Here is a 21,717-nt window from a genome sequence, read left to right on the forward strand (position 1 = left end):
GTGGTAAGAGATGGATGATTTTTAATTGAAAAATTTTTCTTAAACCTCTTTAAATTGCTCAAGTTTACAATTGCTTAACTTTACAATGAATTACATTTTCTTCCCTTTTTAACTGTATTGCTTTTATAATAAACAATAAATCTATTTCCATGGGGGAGGAGGGGAGAAAGAGGAAAAGTAAGCCCCTATCCCCCACCCCCTGCTTTTTTTTTCTTCGCTCAAAAAGGGCGTCAAGTGAAACTATGCCCTCAAATTGGTTTATGGAATCTATCAATCCACCCCTAGATTAGCAAAAATAAGATCAGTAAGTGGTAGTAGCATTCTGTGTAGAAAAGTCATGGCTTTTTATCAACGGATTAAGGAGTACTGTCAGTTGGTATTTAACAGATGGAATGGACTCAACAGAGTTGTAAATGTTTGTTAAATTAGCAAACCAGACCACTCTGGTCTGAGCTAAAGAGCGCCTATTCTAAAAGTAAAATGCAACCAAATATTTAGAAAAAAGGTTAACTCTAAACTAACATGTTTCAATTAAAAGCTTATCAGTCCAAGCAATATGAGTTAAAGTAATGAAGTAATATAGCTGTATTTTCATTAATTTAAAAAAGGTTGCTATGTAACAATTTACTTGGTATATAAAAACTATGGAGGCCATTAGATTTATAATCTATCAAAAGCTTGCCCTCAAAAGGTTATTTTAATGACAATTTTTACTACAGTGGAATGACAAGACTATGTATGATCCATATTTAGGAGGCAAATGAACATGTAGCTCCTCAGCCTTTACTACTCATAACACCTGCTAGCAAAGGAAGCCAGCATGTGTGCACACACGCACAGTGCTGATGGCATTAATCGCACACAAATTTATTGCACTCCTTTTCCTTTCCCCCAGAAACAAAGAACAATACATGAAGTAGTAGCAAAGATAGAACACCTATGGGGAAGAATTAATATTCATATTCATCTCAGGAGGGAAAAAAAGAGTGCTGGCATTTGAAGGGATATAGTCAAGTTTTTCTGTTTTTTGGGGGGTGGGGTACATGGCCAGGATTGAACTCGGGTCTCCCACATGGCAGGTGAACATTCTACCACTAAACCATCCTAAAATTTATTTTTAAAGTCAAAAAAAACTATCTATGTTGTCAGTAAAAATATCACAGAGAAAGATAAAGCATGCTGAATAGCCTGTAACAGTAACCAGAGCAGTTAGTTTCACTCAGAAAAATGAAGCACAAAGGATTTGCCAGATGCATTTAAAGATGGAAAGATTTATCACCAAGGTAAGGTAGAAAGGACCTGGTTAAGGAGCAGCACTTTTCCGTAGAGACCAATAATAACATCTAACATTTGTAAAGCACTTTATCATTTACAAACTGGGTTTAAGCAAACCCTCTTGTTCCAAGTTTCATTTCCCTGTGCTTAGTAGAGCTACCAGGCTGGCAGCCTCAGTGAAGAAGCGACCTCTGAAGACACAGGGAGTAGTAGCAATGTCCAAATAAGGGGTAAATCTACTCACCCACCACCTGGGCACAAACTGCCCAGATGAGCCCTAATCTGCATGCTGATTAATATAAATGATGGCTTTGATAAAGCCATCCTGGAAGTCTATGAAAGAATGGCTCTCTCCAGTACTTCCTATCAGACAAGGACCAGATTAATGAAGACAATGGTGACGATGATGAAAGGTCTGATGCTATAAACATACCACTGACTCGCAGGAGTTCTGGAGGAAGCTTCTAACTCCGCTTTCTAAAGGGAGCCTTTTCAATGCTGCCAAATGTGTGAGGCCTTGCTTATTTGTGGGAGGGATGACAATCTGTTCTCCTGAGCTGGAAACTCTTTCTGGCTAAGGGGGAGAGAAGAGAAATGGCACAACCAATAGGACAGGTGCAGCAAAAACTAAGCAAATTGGTAATCTTAATTTTTAATTTAAGAACAGCTGATACATTGGTTTATAAACTTCAACTACTGGAAACATTTGTTAAAAAGGGCTTGGGAAAAGTCAATGCACTAAAGAAAAGTATAAAACTGCAACTAATAAAACTAGAAAGAAATAGGCCACAAATTCAGGAAAATAGCTTGAACATTGACATTTAATTTTATATTGGCTAGTGCGTTCACTCTATAAACATCTACTAATAGCCTACTATGTATCAGTTATGGCCCTAATGAAACTAGTCTAATCAGGCCATAGGAACATGCACAAGAAGCTACCAAAAGAGATCTAAATTAAAATACCTTTATTTAATTAATATATGTAGAGAGGTTTGTGGTTGAAATACTAATATCAGACCATATCTCAACAAATTATAGCAAGTGTATTATATTTTAAATTATTTGCAGTGTATTTTCATTATAGTTCTTTTTAAAGGACACATTCATTTTTCTGGAAGAATGACCTTATTAAAAAAAAAAGGCTATTGTCTTTGACCACTTGGATGGTTCATATTTAGATGAGCTGTATGTCCCAGGGTCAGCTTACCACTACTTTCGGTCTCATTTGCGGATTTTGGTGAAAGGAGCCTGTACTGTATCAATAGTAAGCCCCATGATTAGAAATAGCTAAATGCACAATTTTTATTCATAACAATTGTGAAGTACAGCTAGCTAACTAGCCAAAAAATAAGGAATTATTTTAGTACCAATAAAAAAAAAATCTAAAAAAGTTGAGTTCATTTTTTTTTTTGAAATGAAGGCACACGGTTCTTGGCCTACTATTTGTCAGTGATCAATGACAACATAATCATTTATTGATTTAAACAATGACTAGATTCCTGAAAAAGTGGTAGATGATTAAAGATTCTTAAATCAAGATGAAAATTTTCATAAGAAATAAAGGAAAAGGAGATGCTTTCCAGTAGGTTGAAAAACTTTCCAATAGGTTATAAACTGCACATATTTACTGAGAATTGAATGGGATTTCCTGCATAGGAAGCCTGTTATACCCAGGAGGTTCTTTACTTAGTGGAAATGTTACATCTTGCTCAGACTGAACCTTCTGGAGAATTATGCCCACTATTTCATTTCCATTTTGCTTTCACTGCTTTTTCATCTGGGGTCCCTCTCAGCGATGTTAAGTGATGTTTTTTTTTTTAATTGATTTTACTTAAAAGTTAATCCCACCTATATGAAACTTCAGAACACTAAAACCACAATACAGTATTCCATTCAACTGAAGAGATGCTGCTGACATTGCTTTTTAAATTTTATTTTTTATTGTGGAAAAAACCCCATATATACATAAAAGCAATGAATTTCAAAGCATAGTGCAACAATTGGTTATAGAACAGAGTTTGGTATGGGTTACAGTTCTACAATTTTTAGGTTTCTCCTTTTAGCTGCTCCAAGACACTGGAGACTAAAAGAAAATTAATATAATGAATCAGCAGTCATACTCATGTGTTAAATCTCTACCTTCTCCTTTGATTTTTCACTCAAGTTTTAGGGGTGTTTGGACTATGCCCATTCTAACTTTGCATACTGGAACATGCTCTCAATGATATGGGATAGGAGGAGAGAAATAGTTGATGTTCTGGAGAGGCTGGCCCCTCTGCATTTCAGGACTATTCTGGTCTAGGAAACTATCCAGAGGTTGTAGATTTCTGGAAAGTAATAATAGTACACGGAACTTTGTAAAATTTCAGATAAAGCCCTAGGTGTTTTTTAGGGCTGGCAGGAATGTGTTTGGGTTGGGGTTTGGCAAACCATGGTAAATATCAATCTCTAGCTGAAGCTTGCATTAAGAGTAGCCTCCAGATTAGCCTCTTGAATCGATTTGAAATCTCTCAGCCACTGATACCTTATTTATTACAATTCTTTTTCCCCTTTTGGTTAGGAAGGTGTTGTTGATCCCACATGTCAGGGCCACGCTCATCCCTAGGTGTCATATCCCATGTTGCCAGGGTAACTTTCACCCCTGGATGCCATGTCCCACATAGTGGGGAGGGTGATGATTTTGCTGGCAGAGTTGGGCTTAGAGAGAGAGAGGTCTCATCTGAGCACAAAAGTTACTCTGGGAGTAACTCTTAGGCATAACTAGAGGTAGGCTTAGCTTCTCCACCACATAAATGAGCTTCACAAGAGTCAGCCTCAAGATCAAGGGCTTAGTCTATTGACTTGGCAGTCCTTCATGTCTGAGACAGTATCAAGAGTTTCCCCAAAGGTAAAGTTCATCATTCCTTATTTTTTTTCTTTTTTCCCTCAAGGGATTCTGCCCATACTTTCTTTTTTTTTTTGCATGGGCAGCCATGGGAATTGAACCAGGATCTCCGGCATGGCAGGTGAGAATTCTACCACTGAGCCACCATCACACGTCCTGCCAATACTTTTTTGATTATCTGCTCAACATACTCTGGGTTGTATTCAGGCATTACATTAAGCTATACAGAATTACAAGTCTTCATTCCCATTCTGGGCTCCATGTGTTTGGGTTGTTTAAATGATCTATCCAGAAAGGTTAAATTAGATTATGTGCTACAGAAAATTTAGGTTTTTGGACAAAATAAACCTTTCTTCCTTTTGTCTTACAGAGTAGGTGAAATTCTAAAATACAATGTCCTCCTTACCCCTGTATTCTGATTTACCTTATTCCTGAACCAATTGGCTCCATCTTTTTTTTTTTAAACATTTCCTCCCCCTATTATTTATTTTTAATCCATATTTTTTACTCATCTGTCCATACCATAGATTAAAGGAGCATCAGACACAAGGTTTTCTCAACCACATAGTCACACTGCGAAAACTATATCATTATACAATCATCTTCAAGAAACTACTGGAACACAGCTCTATGATTTCAGGCACTTCCCACTAGCCTCTCTAATACACCTTAAACTAAAAAGGGGATATCTACATAAGAAGTAAGAATAACCTCCAGGATAACCTCTCGACTCTGTTTGAAATCTCCCAGCCACTGACACTTTATTTTGTCTCATTTCTCTCTTCCCCCTTTTGGTCAAGGTTTTCTCAATCCCTTGATGCTGATTCCCAGCTCATTCCAGGATTTCTGTCCCACGTTGCCAGAAAGGTTTACACCCTAGGAGTCATATCCCACATTGAGAGGGGGAAGGCAGTGAGTTTGCTTGCCATGTTGGTTGAGAGAGACATAGGCCACATCTGAGCAACAAAAGAGGTTCTCTTAGGCCTAATTTTAAATAGGCTTATTGGCTTTGTTCTTATCGCTAATTGAAACTTGGTCTCTTTTTTCAATTTAACAGTTGTAGTACACTGTCTTATATCTGTGGCTTTCAAACTTTTTAAATTGCAACCCACATTAAGACCTACATTTTAGGTTATAACACAGTACCTAACTACATACATATATATATATGTCTGTGTAGATGTATGTAATTGAATTAAAATCTTCATAAAAGGAAAGTGTCATATGTCTCTATTTTCTATTATATTCTATTTTTAAAACTTTAATAGTAACTCACTAAATTGACTTCATCACTCATCAATAAACAGGATGTGATCTGTGGTTTGAAACATTACCTTACAACATGCAAATACATCATTTACAGCTCTTGGTTAGCTAGTCATGATATACCCACAAATGTTTGACAAGCAATTTAGATCTTGCAATTCTGCAATATATTTGCAAAGTGTTAATTTCTTTATTACTTTATACCAAAAACATGCAATTTAATTGAAGGTAAATAGAGAGGAAACAGGTAGTATAAAATGGAATCATTCTCGGATACTATTGGGTATTGTGCTAGCTTGAATCTGTTAGGTACCCCAGAAAAGTCTAGGTTTTTTAATCCAATCTTGTGGGGACAGACCCATTGTTGGGTAGGACCTTTTGATTAGGTTGTTTCCATGGAGATGTGACCCTGCCCATTCAAGGTAGGTCTTAAATCTGCTTGCTGGAGTCCTTTGAAGGAGAGATATTTTGGAGAGCGCTCAGAGCTGAGAGAAGAAAAGAGAGAAAGAAAACCACCACAGAGACATTTTGGATCAAAGAATCAGCAGACACTGCCATATGCTTTCCCATGTGACAGAGGAACTCTGGATGCCAGCAGCCTTTCCTCTGAGAAGGTATCCTCTTGTTGGTGCCTTAATTTGGACCTTTTCATGAACTTAGAATTGTAACTTATAACTTAATAAATCCCCTTTGTAAAAGTCAATCCATTTCTGGTACACTGCATTCTGGTAGCATTAACGAACCAAAACAGGTATATTCTGCCAGGGCATGTTTCAATTTTCTTTGTTTACATCACTGATGTATGATTCTTGGCTTAGTAGAGCCAGGAGATTCTGAAAACAAATTGGCTTAGACCACATTTTGTTAAACAGCAAAAAATTTCAAAATGTTCTGGGAATCACAAATACATCTTGCAAATTCCAGATGCCAGGTCTTTTGGTAGCACAATTCACTTTTCAGCTCAATCAGTTCTTCAAACTGGGTCAAACTAAAGGGCAGATGTTTATAATTTAGATACATCTTAAGATCTGCATTCTCTAGGCAGCCATAAAATAAAAGCATGATTCACATGCATTAAAATCTGTGCTTCTAATCTAAAACTGTAATTCTATTTCTTCTAAATATCTTTGCAGTGCTTCAAATTCTGTGATTCAATGAAATTCTATAACTAGCCTTATCGGTACCTTGTTCTAGAAAATTAGGTAATCCTTTTTTTTTTTTTTTTACCTCCTTCAAAACAATCAAGTGGTAGAAACTTGGGACTGGCTACATTGTACCACTGGATCAATAATGGATGCTGAGGTTAGGAAGTCTCTAGGCTATAAAGATACACAATTGGCTTTTAAACTGAGATCTCCAAAGCTTAGCAGAATGCACACAGATATTGGATTCTCAATTACATAACTGACTATATTGATTTTTTCTTGATTCTTGTTTTTCTTCATATTTCATGCCATTTTATTGTAAAATATTGGAACTGGCAAGGATCTTGGGGACAATAATATCTTTATTTGAAGGATGAGCAAACTTAGGAAACAAGAAGCCTTTTCTTATTAGTTCTCTAAAATATTTCATGATGCTTCTATTGATATTTGTATTGAAATATTTAAACACTAACAGTTCTTTAAGATATTATCAATTCCAGGATCAATAACTGAAAAATTGCTGGCAAAAAAGGTATCATTGTTCCTTGTCAGTTTGTTAGCTTTCTACTTAAGAGAGAAATTTGGGGTCAGATTGCCCAGATTTAGATAGCAGCTCCACTACTTATTAACAGTATTACCTCAGGGAAATTACTTAACTTTACCCCATGCCTGAGAAGAGATTAAATGGGTTAATACATTTAAAGCATTTAGAACAGTGTATATCACAGAGTAAGCACTTGAAAAATATATAAGATGTTATTATTTTAAAAATGCTCAATACTAACTTTAACAAAATTAAGTTTTCTACATTACGAAGGTTTTATTTTCACTTGTAAAATAGGGTATGATGACATTAGAGAGTCTGGAGAAAAACTGGTGATATGAACCAGGATTTTAAGAAAAAAAGGGAAAAAAGAAAAGCTAGCCAGGACTAGGACCTAGGTCCACAGACTTTTACGTCAGAGATCCTTCTACTTTGCTTTGAAGCTTTAAATGTCATCCCTGAGGAGATAAAATAGAGAACTGCTATATAGCTCAAGAACACATTATGAAAAAGCAAGTGATCCACGGAAGAAAAGCCATTCTGTGTAACTGAAATTGCCTAGTGTATTAGTTAGGGTTCTCTAGAGAAACAGAACCAACAGGGAACACTTGCAAATATAAAATTTATGAAAGTGTCTCACGTGACCGTAGGAACGCAGAGTCCAAATCCACAGGGCAGTCTGCAAAGCCGATGACTCCAATGGATGGCCTGGACGAACTCCACAGGAGAGGCTCACCAGCCAAAGCAGGAATGGAACCTGTCTCCTCTGAGTCCTCCTTAAAAGGCTTCCCATGATAGGATTTAGCATCACTAATTGCAGAAGACACTCCCCTTTGGCTGATTACAAATGGAATCAGCTGTGGATGTAGCTGACGTGATCATGACCTAATCCTATGAAATGTCCTCATTGCAACAAACAGGCCAGCGCTTGCCCAATCAGATGAACAGGTACCACAACTTGGCCAAGTTGACACCTGTCCCTAACCATGACACCTAGTAAAGAAATAGTTAATATGATGTTCTAAACAGGGAAAATGACTTTTAAAAACCAAAGACTGACAATGAGGTTTTAGTGTTTCCTGATTTCTGGTTGACCTGTTAATGCACAGAGAAAACTACCCCACAACAAAAAAAATTAATCCACAGGAATAAGGACAAAAAATTTAATGCATTTCTAAAATGCTTAACATGAAACTTTGTTGACACAGCCATACTTTCTAACAAACCCACTTTAATGTTTTTACAGTTTATAATATCAGAAATGACCTCAGGGTCAGGCATTTGTCAGTTAATGACCTGCTGGGCTAACAGCCTTCAGCTTTGCCTTGGGCACACAAGTACTCCAGCAAGTCATTAGCTGCCAGAAAAGGACTCTTCTCAATCATTGTTGCTAAATAAATAAGATTCGCTCCTGGGTTAAGCTTGGAGTGAATTTTTTTGTTGAGTATTTACAACTCTATAAGCTTGGAGTGAATTTTTTTGTTGAGTATTTACAACTCTGAGCTATAAGCTTGGAGTGAATTTTTTTGTTGAGTATTTACAACTCTGAGGTTTTAAGAAAAGGTTGGAGATGCTAAAACCAAAATTATATCAACACAACTGAGTTATATATATGACTATTGACAAAAAGTAATCACATGGATCTTCATGGATACTCTTCAAATTTCTTTGGCTTGTGGTGTTCAAATTCAGTATTTGTCTGATATAGCAGGACCAGATGACAAATGCACTGCATCTTGGAATTTCATCTATAAGTCAATTGCTTTTATAGCTTATAATACATTTTCCCAAGAAAGCAAAGTTTAGAAATGGTGGTTGGGTTCCTAGGCTGGCCTGCCAACTCTTGGTTAGTCTATGACATCACAAAATACCATTTACTCGTAAATAAAAGTAAAATAGTAGATAACCAAACACTTACAATATCTGCAATTAAATAAAGCAGGAAAACAAAACTGAATAGGAATTATTTTAAAAGTTATCTTTAAATGTTGACAGTTAAAGGAAAATTTGGTTTAATAAGAGAATGAAGCACTGGTTCTCTTATGTTTATTTCATTTCTATTTCTATAATACTCCTTTTCCCTAACATAAGAGTATAGCAAACTATATTTATGCTATTCAAGTCCAAGTAAAGGTTCTTGGTTTATTTTTCCTTTTGAAAGGAGCAAAGAGAATAGAAAATGGTAGATGGTAATTTTTCTGAAGTGTAACAGGGAAGAGGAAAAAGAAATGAAAAATTGGAGAGGAAGGGTAGAAAAGGATGTATGTATTTATACACTTTCGATGGTCTGAAGTAAAATAAACTGAATTGTGAACTAAGAGACAAAGAAAGGGGTACTGGGTATAAGTCTGCTGGTGTAAAGAAAGGATGGGTGGAAAAGAGCCATTAGCTCAGGCAGCTGAGGAAGGAATCAGCTGTTCATAGGCATAGGATTTTTGTAAACTCCTAATCAGGAAGTTCCTAGGTAAGATAATTGGAAAGGCAAAAACCTTGAAAATAGATTTCTTTTCCTCCCTCTGGCTTTGGAGAAATAGCAGTTTATGTCAGGAAAAATGGGGAAAGTAGCTGATTTAATTTATTTTACTTCTGGAAAGTAGAAAAAAAGGAATTTTAAAAAGTTGGGATTACTAAACGTATTATAAGATTGCCATAATCAATATATTTCTATCTCTCACACCCAACCATAATGTGAGGTTCAAGACTATCCATTTCCGAGGATGTAGTTTCTAGAATACAGATTTTTTTTTTTAAATGGGCTTCTTTGAATGCCAGGCATATGAAAGAAAATCAGATTTCTCTTGCTCTTCTTTTTGTCAGGTTTTTGGCATAGACACTCAGAGAAGCCTCCATTTTGCTTGATGGTGTTGGAACTCCCTGTGCTAAAGAGCTACTTCTCCATTGTTTCATGGAATCAGCAAGGCAAAGTTAAAAGTTCAACGTATTAATAAGAATAAATTGAAAAAGAACACAATATTTTGTTGTCTTATATATAGGCCATTTCTCACATATTAGTCATTCATCAATTTTACTTTAAAGATTAAGGAAGGCGGTGCAAAGGTAGTTCAGTGGTAGAATTCTCACCTGCTGTGTGGGAGACCTGGGTTCGATTCCCGGACCGTGTACCTCGTACCTCCTCACCCTGCCTTCACTCCCCCAAATTCAATAAATAGTGCTGCAATAACAGGATAGTCACATGGGAAAAGAACGAAATGTGACCCCCACCATACAGCAAACAAACAAACAAACAAAAAGATTAAGGAAGCAGGCTTAGAAAATGGGTATAATCTCTTTTTAACATAATATGTAGCTATATTAGCAAACAATAAGAAAAGCTCTTGCAAAAACTAGTTTGTTTTGGAGTTTTGAAATAGTAATTTTATTGACTTCTCTGTTTAATAATATGGAGATAGTTTCCTTTTGTCATAATATACGACATTCCACATACCTTCTGCACCCATTTACTCTAAAGAAAATCTGTATTTGAATGGGTTGTAAATAGAAAAGAACACTCATCTTGAGTGTCAAACTACAGACACTAAAAGGTATTAATTCAATAATTTCCACAAGTAAAAGAAGATTGATCAGATTTATATACATGCACTATCAAATGTCTATTTTAAATGAATATGACAGAGAAAAACTTCATGATGTACCATGTTTTACTTTCAACATAAGCTTGAGAGTAAAACTAATATAACAGATATGACAGACATCATATAATCAATAGCAGCCTCTTATTAAAATATATAGTGTAAAAGAGATTTATATGCATAAATTGGACATATTTATACAAACAAAATTCTGCCTTATAAACAACATATTTATGCCTTTAGGAAAACAAAGTTAACATAAGGAAATACATCAACTATCTAAGGAATACATCTGTGCCACTAGTTATTTAGAAGTATAAATCACTGATGCTTAATAGAACAGCCCCCAGGAGTTACACCATGACATTGCTCTGGGATGTTTAGACAAGACCCAGGCTAAATCACACTCTCCTATCTGATGTGTAGCAATAGGTCCATTACATGAAAATGACTACAAAGATTAAAAAAAAATAACAATGACATAGTGAATTAAATTCTTTAAATACTATGGTTATCGCTATAAATGTAAAATAAAAGACTGTTTTCAGAAAAAAGATGACAAGCAGTAATCCACACAGTCATATCTGCTTTGTGGCCTAATCCAAAAATACAAATCCAGTCTACAAATAAATACAGAGACTAGGGAAAACCTGTAATAGCCAGCCAGATTTCTAAATTATAGCACTTTTCCATTTCATGAATTTTCCCCAATTAGTAAGCATGTATTATTGATGGCTTGATGCTCAAATACTAAAATTTTAGACTCTGGCATGACCCTATTATTACAGTATTTGGTGAAAGTCTATACGAATACCAGACAGAGGAACTTATCTCAATAGAGTCAGGAAATTCATAGCTTTAAAAAAAAAAAAGCATTCTGAGGTCTTTTAGGATCTTTTTACAGTGAAGTACTAAAATAAAAAGTTACCCTTATGTTCTATAATTGAAAATGAATGAAAATACAAGCATTAATTTTTAAACTCATTGTTGAATTCAAAATCTTGTTAATTCACACTTAGGTGACCACAGCTATAACAGTAAGAAGAAAATTACCAAAGATTTAATATATGAACTTCTATACTTAGAAACATTAAAAAATCTAAGTGTTTCCTAAGGCAATTACCTTGAAGACCCCCAATATCTTCAGGGAAAAACCAAAGGGAGAATAATTGACTTTGCTAATTCTATCCTTGGCAATTATAAAACAGCTCAGAATTTCATATGACTACAGAACTCTTTGTCTAATGATCTGCCCTACAAGAAGTGCAGAGATAAACACATCATATAGAAATTCAGAATGCAGTAGCACAAGAAAATGGGAAATTGATAGAATAAATCATAAAAAAAGAAAGTTGTAACAAATATGCCTACTTTAATTACCAAGTTAGACATCCTCTAAGAAAAAGCAGGCTGTCACTTTGAAATAATAGTGACATAAAAACAAAAATTTCATTAAGTTCTGCCTGCTCCCTCATTGCTTTGCTCTCTGTTAATGTTGCTATTATTGGCAAATTTTCTTTTTTATACAAGAAAACCAAAACATCATTAAATAGATAACTAAATTTACCAAGATATTGGTCATATGTAGAAAGAAAGAAAACTTAATACTGTCCAAAAGAAGTATTTATCACTATCCACCCTCAATCCCCGAAAAGAAACGTTATTAATGGTTAATATTGTACTCCATCAACTTAAGCTTTTTGGAGATTGTTTTAGTTTGCTAGCTGGCAGAATACAACACACCAGAGATTGATTGGCTCTTAATAAAAGGGGATTTATTTCATTAGCTCTTCACAGGAAAGGCAGCTAACTTTCATCTGAGGTTCCTTCTTACGTGGGAAGGCACAGGACAATCTCTGCTGGCCTTCTCTTCAGGCCTCTGGGTTCCAACAACCTTCCCTGGGATGATTCCTTTCTGCATCTCCAAAGGTCTGGGCTAAACTGCGAGTGCTGAGATGAGGTATGCTGAGCTGCTTGGCCTGTGCTACGTTAAGCTCTCTAATTTAAGCACCAGCCAATTAAGTCAAACATCATTCACTGCAGCAGGCACACCTCCTAGCAGACTGCAGATGTAATCAGCAACAGATGAGGTTCACGTACCATTGGCTCATGGCCACAGCAACAGAACTAGGTGCCTTCACCTGGCCAAGTTGACAACTGAATCTAACTACCACAGAGATACATTTAATAAAATTAGTTCTCATCTGAATCATAATTTTGCTTCAAAAAAATTCTGATGTGAATGTTACTAAACATTTAAATTAAAGGAACTGGTTCTGTATATGGAAGTTTTGTTTTAATCAAAGATGTTCAAACACTTCAGTCACCCCTTACAATATCCTCAGTTTAAAATACTGTTCACATGATTTGTAAAAGATCAATAAAGGACCCCTGGAAACGGTACTGAGGGTCTTTAAAAAAAAAAGCCAGTGAAACATCCACTGAAATTCAACGACCCTTTGAAGAAAAAGTTGAAAAAGGTCTGTATTTTGGATGAACAGGAGAGTTACATAGAATAAAGACTTCAATTCAACACACAACAATCAACACACAACTATCAAATGTGGCCTAAAAAGAAAAAAATTCCTCATCAGTGGAAGGTTGATAAGATGCAAATCTAAAGGTGCAAACTTGTGCAGAGACCATGAAGTTATGGGTTCAGTGAAGGGAAGAAAATGCCTGATCATTCTTATTTCAAAGAGAAGCTTCAGACTGAAATGTTACTTGGATATGCTAAGATTTTTTATTTTTATTTTTTAGTAAACCAAGTAGGTGCTACTGAAATCCAGTGCCTAATGGAGCAGATGGTGGAGGTCTTAGAGTCTGGAGCATTTATAGTGATACTTCTGAATGCAAAACATCAAGAATGGATTTCACAAACTGTGAATCTGATTTGATTTTGATGGGAATAAAGCCTCCATTTTCACTGAACTTGAACCACAGTGAAAGAAGGAATGTGTGAATGACACAAGCTAGCTAAGAAAAAGGAACATATTAAATACTGTTCCCACAAAATGAAGTGGTTAAAACAAGTGCTTAGTTGTATGTGTCATCACAGCATATTTTTTATATCTGTACGTAATATTATCATCTTAACCTGATATAAGATTTCAGGAGAATAGCTCAAAGTAAGTTTAAAATATAATCAAAAATTAAATTATTAGAAAATTGAGTAAAGACAATGAGCTTTGGTTTTCTGAGGTGGGAGCTAGGTAAGGGAGGGCTAGCCACTGAAAGGATATGGACCTAGTTACTATGAAGCAGTAGGTTCAGAACATCTCCCCTTAGGTATGTGGGTTTAACTCATGATTAGCCACTACGTGTGTGGCTAGAGCTGGTCATGGGCAGCTCAAAGAATACAGAGACCATATCAGGCCTGTGCATTTGGAGGCTGCTTGCTTCTTCAACCAAGGCCTAAACTTTATCACAAATCACAGCAGGTAAAGTAGAGAGGAAAGATGGACTATACAGTTACAGTGGCTCCTAGGAACAATGAATCACTTAATCTCCACCATCACATGAAGTGATTCTCTCCAGTGAAGGAGAGAACACAGACTATACACATGGAGGAGAGAGCAATTTGAGGCTACATGATAATAGAAAGAATGCCCACATGGTAATAGGTCTCTGGAGGGAGATTTGAGATTCTCTGTTATTTCACTTTATATGGCCAATTCATTTCTTAGTTTAGTTTCCTTTTCGTGTGTATATAAAATGGATATTTAAAGTACCATGCTTTCTCCCTTAAAATCAGTGAGTCTACACCTCATGAAAATATGTGCTACCCAAAAACGTGATGGGAAGGGAGGGCAGAATACCACTTGTCACCCAGTATCTATTTTCTTCCAGATTTTTGTCTGGGCACAGGGCTATTCATAATAAAGATTACTAGCCTCCCTTACAGTCAGGTGTGGCCATTTTATTTAATTCCAGCCAGGGGGATGTAAGTAGAAAGATCTTGTATAAGTTAGAGCAGGGAGGCTATATATTTTATCATCTAAACTGGGACACTGGAGAGGCAAAACAGAAAATATTAAAATTACTAAACCTTTATACTTTTTCTGAAATGCATATCAATTAACTAACAATTGGTTTTATTACACTGGTGGTTCTATTAAAAACTTCTCAAAAAGAAATTTCAGAAGAAATAAAAACAACACATATCCCCATGCATTTCCCAAACAAACAAGCAAATAGACCAAAAAATCAAACAAAAATTCAACAAACGGTGCTGCAATGAGAGTATACTGACATGGAAAAAGAATGAAATGTGACCCCTATCATACAACATACAAAAACAAACAAACAAACAAAACCACCACCACAAAAAAAACACATATCCATGTATTATAAAACAAAACAGAAAAGAACTACTTTACAGGGTATAGGCGGAAAACTGCTATTGCATGCTATGCTTTATCTTTAACAGGAAAGCATCAACAGAACCATAGTACTACCAACAGCAATAACGGTAACACCAAAAGTTAAGGGGAAGTTTGGATTTTCTATTTGGTGAGAATGTTTATTGGTTATCTTTCTTTTGGGAACCATGAAAGTACCTAAAATGGAGAGTGTTGACGGACTGTTGACTTTGAACATTATACATGTTGCCCAACGAATGGAGGTGGTTGAAGGCTACACTGATTGAGAAACAGATCAGTGAACGATGGTGTATACATATGATCGAATACTGTGCTACTACAAAAAGGAATAAAGCTGTGAAGCGCAACATTGTGAATGAAACTGTGGAACATTTGGTGAGGCAAAATAAGCCAGAAACAAAAGAGCAAATATTGTATGGTCTCATTTAGAAAATACTTATAAGAAAACAGGGGCCAGAAAAGCTCTTACCACAGTTACATCGAGTCTGGAGTGGTAATTGTTATTTCTGGATTTTGAGAGGCTATTTTATATATGTGTAACCTGGCATTTAGAGATAAAAACGAAAGCTGATCGGGTCAGGATTAAGGCAATTTAGAATACAGGGCTAAGGAAGAAAGATTTACTTCGTCCAGAACCAAAATTTTCTGTAGCACATATTCTAACTCAACCTGTCTGGATAGATCATTTAAAGAATCTAAACACAGGCTGCTCAGAATAAGAATGAGGGCCTTTAATTCTGTATAACTTAATGTAATGCCCGGATACAACCCAGAATATGTTGAGCAGATTATCAAAAGTATTGGAAGAGCCCCTTGAGGGATAAGAGAAAAAATACGGAACTATTAAACTTTAGCACTGGGGAAACCCCTGATACTGTCTCAAACATTTGGGACTCCCAAATCAACAGACAGCCCTCAATGTCGAGGGTTGCTCTTGTGAAGCTTATTTATGTAGCAGAGAAGCTAAGCCTACCTATAATTATCCCTAAGAGTTACTTCTAGGGGACCTCTTTTGTGCTCAGATAAGGCATCTCTTTCTCTAAGTCCAACTGTGCAAGGAAATCATTAACCTCCCCCCTATGTAGGACATGACACTGAGGGGTGAAAGTCTCCCTGGCAGCATGAGAGATGGCTCCCAGGGATGAGCCTATCTCTGGAACCATGGGATCAACAATGCCATCATGACCAAAGGGGGGAAGAGAAGTGTAACAAATAAGGTATCAGTGGCTGAGAGAGTTCAAATAGAGCCAAGAAGCTACTCTGGAGTTCACTCTTACATAAGCTTCAGTTAGACATTGCTACCTATCATAGTTTGCCAAACCCCAACCAAAACCATTCCTGCCAATCGTAAAGAATGTCTAGGGCATTATATAAGATTTTACAAAGGTTCCATGCACTAGGGTAACTTTCTAGAAACCTACAACTTCCAGATGGGTTCCTGGACCAGATAAGTCCTGAAATTCAGAGGGGTCAGCTTCTTCAGAGCATCAACTAGTTCCATCCCCACATCCCATATTATTGACAGGCCCTTCCAACATGAAAAAGTTGATTGCCCAAATACCTCTAATGAGTGGGAAAAAGAGCAAAGGTGATAGTGGAATTATACAGAAAAGACAGGGTTTAATAAATGAGTATGACTCTGAATCATATTGAATTTCTTTTAATGTCCAGTATCTTAGAGCAGCTAGAAGTAAAAACCTAAAAATTGTGGAATTGTAACCCACAGCAAAGTCTGAAATTTGTTCTGCAACTAATTGTTGCAATGTGCTTTGAAATTTATTGCTTTTTTGTATATATGCTATTTTTCACAAAAAAAAAGTCAGCTGTGATGATAAATGCACAACTATATGATGATATTGTGAACCACTGATTGTATACTTTGGATGATTATATGGTATGTGAATATATAATATATATCAATAAAAAATAAAAAAATTTAAAAAGAATTATTTTATATGACTATCTGAATATTTAAAAATAAGTAGAACAACTAAACTCAGCAGATATTTACACAATATAATCTGTTTCTTAATTACATCAGTCTCTAATATTGTGTCACAGGCATTTTTCTGGAAAATGTGCTTTTTTAAAATACAGTATTTTAAAATAAAACTGCTCATATCCAGGAGGAAGAGGGGGGGACATGATGGCAACATAGGGAAGTGTGAAATTTAGTTGGTCCTCTAGAGCAGCTAGTAAATTGCCAAACAATCCAGAATAATTGTTTGGGGGACATCTATGAGCAGACATACATCATACACCAGTCTGGAATGGGTAAAAGGGCTGAGATCACAGAACAGAACTGCAAGTAAAGCCCCCAAACTGCAGAGGCTGGACCCCACTCCCTAGCATGGTAGCCTATGTTGGAGACACTTTCCCATGGGAAAAAGAAGTCTCTACTAAGAGCAAGGGAAGGTAGCTCAACCAAGCTCCAACTGCAGATTTAATTAGTAAATTTGGACTTCTGAACAAGTTCTGAGCACAGACAAACCCTGAACAAACAGGAAAGGAACCCTGAGGTCTCTCCTGGCAGAGAGGAGGCGGGGTTGATGGAAAAAAAAAAACACACCCCCAAAAGAAGCTTTTGGAGTCAGCAGAGCTAAGAATACTGGAAAAGGGCTGTGCCTCAAGAAAAGGGGCACAAAGAGGTGGTTACCAACTCTCACTCTAGACTGGCAAAACTTGGGAGCTGGGGATTAGCTCTGAAAATGGATTTCTTAATTATTTTTATTTTTATATTTTTAACTATTCTAAGTAGGACATTAGAGAAAGCCTCAGGCATTTTCAGTTGTCAGCAGTGACCCAGGCAAGGGAAGAGTTAAGATAGGTCTGAGAGACAAAGTAATCAAGTGAAGGAGATAATTCCCTAAAGGGCTTATCTTTCCCGAGAAAAGGGGGAGGGAGCAGGGCCCGCCATTCAGAAAATTCAGACCCCAGGGACTAGAAAACAGAAACAGTTTAAGCTTGCCTTCTACCTCAGCCTATGTCTTAACCATGATCCTGGCAGGGAAAGAGTCCGCTGAGGTTAAAGGCCCTGTATTACGTTATGTCAGTGTGGAGCTAAAGGCTGAGAAAAGCCACCTGCTAGACAGGACAGGAAAAACAGAGTCTAGAGGCTTAACAGGAAAGTCTGACAACCTGCTGGGTCTCATTCTAAGGGAAACTTGATATTTATTATACCCTCTTCCTGAGACCTAGGCCCATCTGGTCTGGTAAAATTTGATTGGGGTCAATCATATCTGGGAGACCCTTCTCAAAAAAAAAAAAGTTTCATGTAGGCAGGGCAAGAATCAGAAAAATAAGAGCTGAAAAATTCTGATGAGTTAAACAGAAGCTATGCTAGAGGTCTAAAATAAGTTGAATGGAATGCTAAAAGAAAACAGAACAAAGCCAATCAACAAGAAAACCTTAGGTAAAAGAGTGAAAACAACTTCCAGAATAATCAAAGATATCAGCAAAAAATTATGGTCAATACTAGGAAAAATGAAGATATGGCCCAGTCAAAGGAACAAACTAATACTTCAAACAAGATACAGGAGTTGAAACAACCAATTAAAGATATTCAAACAAACATGCTAAATCAGATAAAAAATCAAATCAATGAGCTAAGGAAAGATATGACAAAAGAGATGAAAGACATAAAGAAGACATTGGATGACCATAAAGAAGAACTTGATAGCTTCAAAAAACAAATGGCAGAACACGTGAGAATGAAAGATACAATACAAGAGATGAAAAACATAATGAAGACTTACAATAGTAAATCTGAAGGGCCAGAGAAAGGATTAGTGAACTAGAGGACAGGAGATCTGAAGTTCTACACACAAAAGAACAGACAAGGAAAAGAATAGAAAACTATGAGCAGGACCTCAGGGAATTGAATGACAACATGAAGTGCACAAATATATGTGTTATGGGTGTTTTAGAAGGAGAAGAATTGAGAAAGGGGGCAGAAAGAAGAATGGAGAAAATAATCACTGAAAATTTCCCATCTTTTATGAAAGACATAAACTTAGAGAACCAATAAGCAAAGCATACCCCAAACAGAATAGACCTACCCCAAGACACCTACTAATCAGATTGTCAAATGTTAAGGACAAAGAGAGAATTCTGTAAGCAGGAAGAGAAAAGCCCTCCATCACATACAAGGGAAGCTCAATAAGACTATGTGTGGATTTCTCAGCAGAAATACATTAAAGATACCGAAAGAAAAAAACTGCCAACCAAAAATTCTATATCTGGCAAAACTGTCTTTCAAAAATGAAGGAGAGTTTATCAGTAAGGGTACAGAATAAAATGATGACACATGCAACAATGTGAATGAAATTTGAGGACATTGAGTGAAATTAGCCAGAAACAAAAGGATGAATAGTATATGGTCTCATTAATATTAACATAAATGAGTGAACTTTGAGGGTTAAAGTTCAAAATACAGGTTATCTGAAGATAGAGGGTACAGATTGGGCACATTGGTGCTGAAGGAGTATGGAATGTTCAACAGGATTGATTGTAAAGATCAGAAATGGATAGCACAATACTATCTTATGGTTGTACAACATAGTAAGTACACTGAACAAAGCAGAATATGAATACGGTTGATAGAAGAAGGCATATATGAGATCAGAAGGAAAGACAGAAGATAAAGATTGGGACTGTATAACTTAGTGAAACCTAGAGTGGACAATGATGGTGATTAAATGTACAACATAAGAATATTGTTACATGAGGGAGAACAAATGAATGTCAACATTGCAAGGTTGAACATGGGATGCAACACAGAAAAATACAATCAATGCAAGCTAGGGTCCATCATCAACAGTAACATTGCAATATACTTCCATTAAATGGATATTTACCAAAGCAATATGTCAATAACTGGGGGATATGAGGGAGGGGTATGGGATTCTTGGTGTTATTGTCTCTCCTTTTTATTTTATTTTTTCTTCATTTTTTCCCCCTCCTCTTCTTTCTTTGAGGAACAAATGGAAATGTCCTCATACAGGCTGTGGTGGTGAATACAGAACTATGTGATTATATTGGGAAATATTCATTGTTCACTTAGGATGGATTGTATGGTGTATGAACAAACCTGTTTAAAAAATAAATAGAAGGATACAAGTGCTGGAGAAAATGTGGAGAGAGAAAGATGTCCCTATTCACTGCTGGCAGGCCAGCAGAATGGTGCAGGCCCTCTGGAGGGCAGAGAGGGGGTTCCACAGGAGGCTAAGTACAGGATTGCCATATGATCCTGCAACCTTGTTATTAGGTATACTTGGAAAGCATGGACAGGAATGGACATTTGCACTCTGGGGTTTATGGTGGCAATATTCATGATTTCAATGGATGGAGGTGGCAGAAGGGTACATTGACTGATGGAACAATAAATTGTTCCCATATACATACAATGGAATATTTTATGGAACAAAGTTGTGATGCATGCAACTAGGTGAATGAACCTTGAGGATGTGTGTTGAATGAAATAAGCCAGAAATGAAAAGACGAACATTAAAATTCCTGACTAATATATAACTATATATATAGTTAACTATAACATACAAACTGAAAATTTAAATCGAGAGCATGGATTATCAGGGGAAGGCTTATTGTAAAGTATCCTAGATTGTAAGCCTTACAGCAAGTCACATCTATTCCTGCGTTGTAATTATTATTTCTAAATTCTGTGATGATAAGCTCTTTGTGTATAACCTGGTCATCCCCTGGAACTTCAGGTATCTGTGTGACTCCTGAGACTCAGAGCTATAGTTCTGAAGCTACAGAAAGTTAGGATTACCCCATACAGCAACTGTTAAAAACACTGAGACAGTGAAACCTCTGGGTTTCAGGACCTATCTAGCCTAGGAACCCGTCTGGAGGTTGTAAGTTTCTGGATAGCTACCCTTGTGCATGGAATCTTTGTAGAATCTTACATAATGCCCTAGGTGTTCTTTAGGATCGGCAGGAATGGTTTTGATTGGGGTTTGACAAACCATGATAGGTAGTGATGTCTAGCTAAAGCTTGCATAAGAATAGCCTTCCGAGCAGCCTCTTGACTCTGAACTCTCTCAGCCACTGATTCCTTATTTGTTACATTTCTTTTCCCCCTTTTGGTCAGGATGGCTTTGTTGATCCCACAGCGGCAGAGCCACCTCATCCCTGGGAGGCATATCCCATGATGCAAGGGAGACTTTCACCCCTGGATGTCATCTGACTGTTTTAAAACTTCAACTTCTGTGTGATACCAAAGGAAGAGATGTTTATTTGGTGCAAAATTTATATTTTCTGTAGCATACTATTTAATTTAACCTGTATGGTCAGTTTATTCAAACACCATAATTATATGGAAACTTGAATAGGGAGTGAAATTGTGTTGGTTTGTACTGGTTAGTGTAATGCCCTGATACATTCCAGAGTAATCTGGGAAGAAAATCAAAAAGTATTTGCAAAGTTCCCTTGGGGAACTGGAGCAAAAAGGTAGAAATATTAAACTTCCCCACCTGGGGAATTCTTGCAACCATTGGGAATTACCAATTTATAGGCAAAGCCCTCAATTTTGGGGCTTGCCCTTAAGAAACTTATTCCTGCAAAGGAGAGGCTAAGCCTACTTTAATTACACCTGAGTCACCCCCAA

At 36.6% G+C, this 21,717-nt stretch overlaps 1 protein-coding gene across 4 annotated transcripts in view; it reads right to left on the reverse strand.

Moving 5' to 3' along the window:
• PDSS2 (decaprenyl diphosphate synthase subunit 2) overlaps positions 1–21,717 on the reverse strand; it is a 383,533-nt gene that overhangs the window by 118,398 nt on the left and 243,418 nt on the right. The gene's annotated exons all lie outside the window — the stretch shown is intronic.

This window comes from Tamandua tetradactyla, chromosome 5 (assembly GCF_023851605.1).
Source record: "Tamandua tetradactyla isolate mTamTet1 chromosome 5, mTamTet1.pri, whole genome shotgun sequence".
Lineage (NCBI taxonomy): Eukaryota > Metazoa > Chordata > Mammalia > Pilosa > Myrmecophagidae > Tamandua > Tamandua tetradactyla.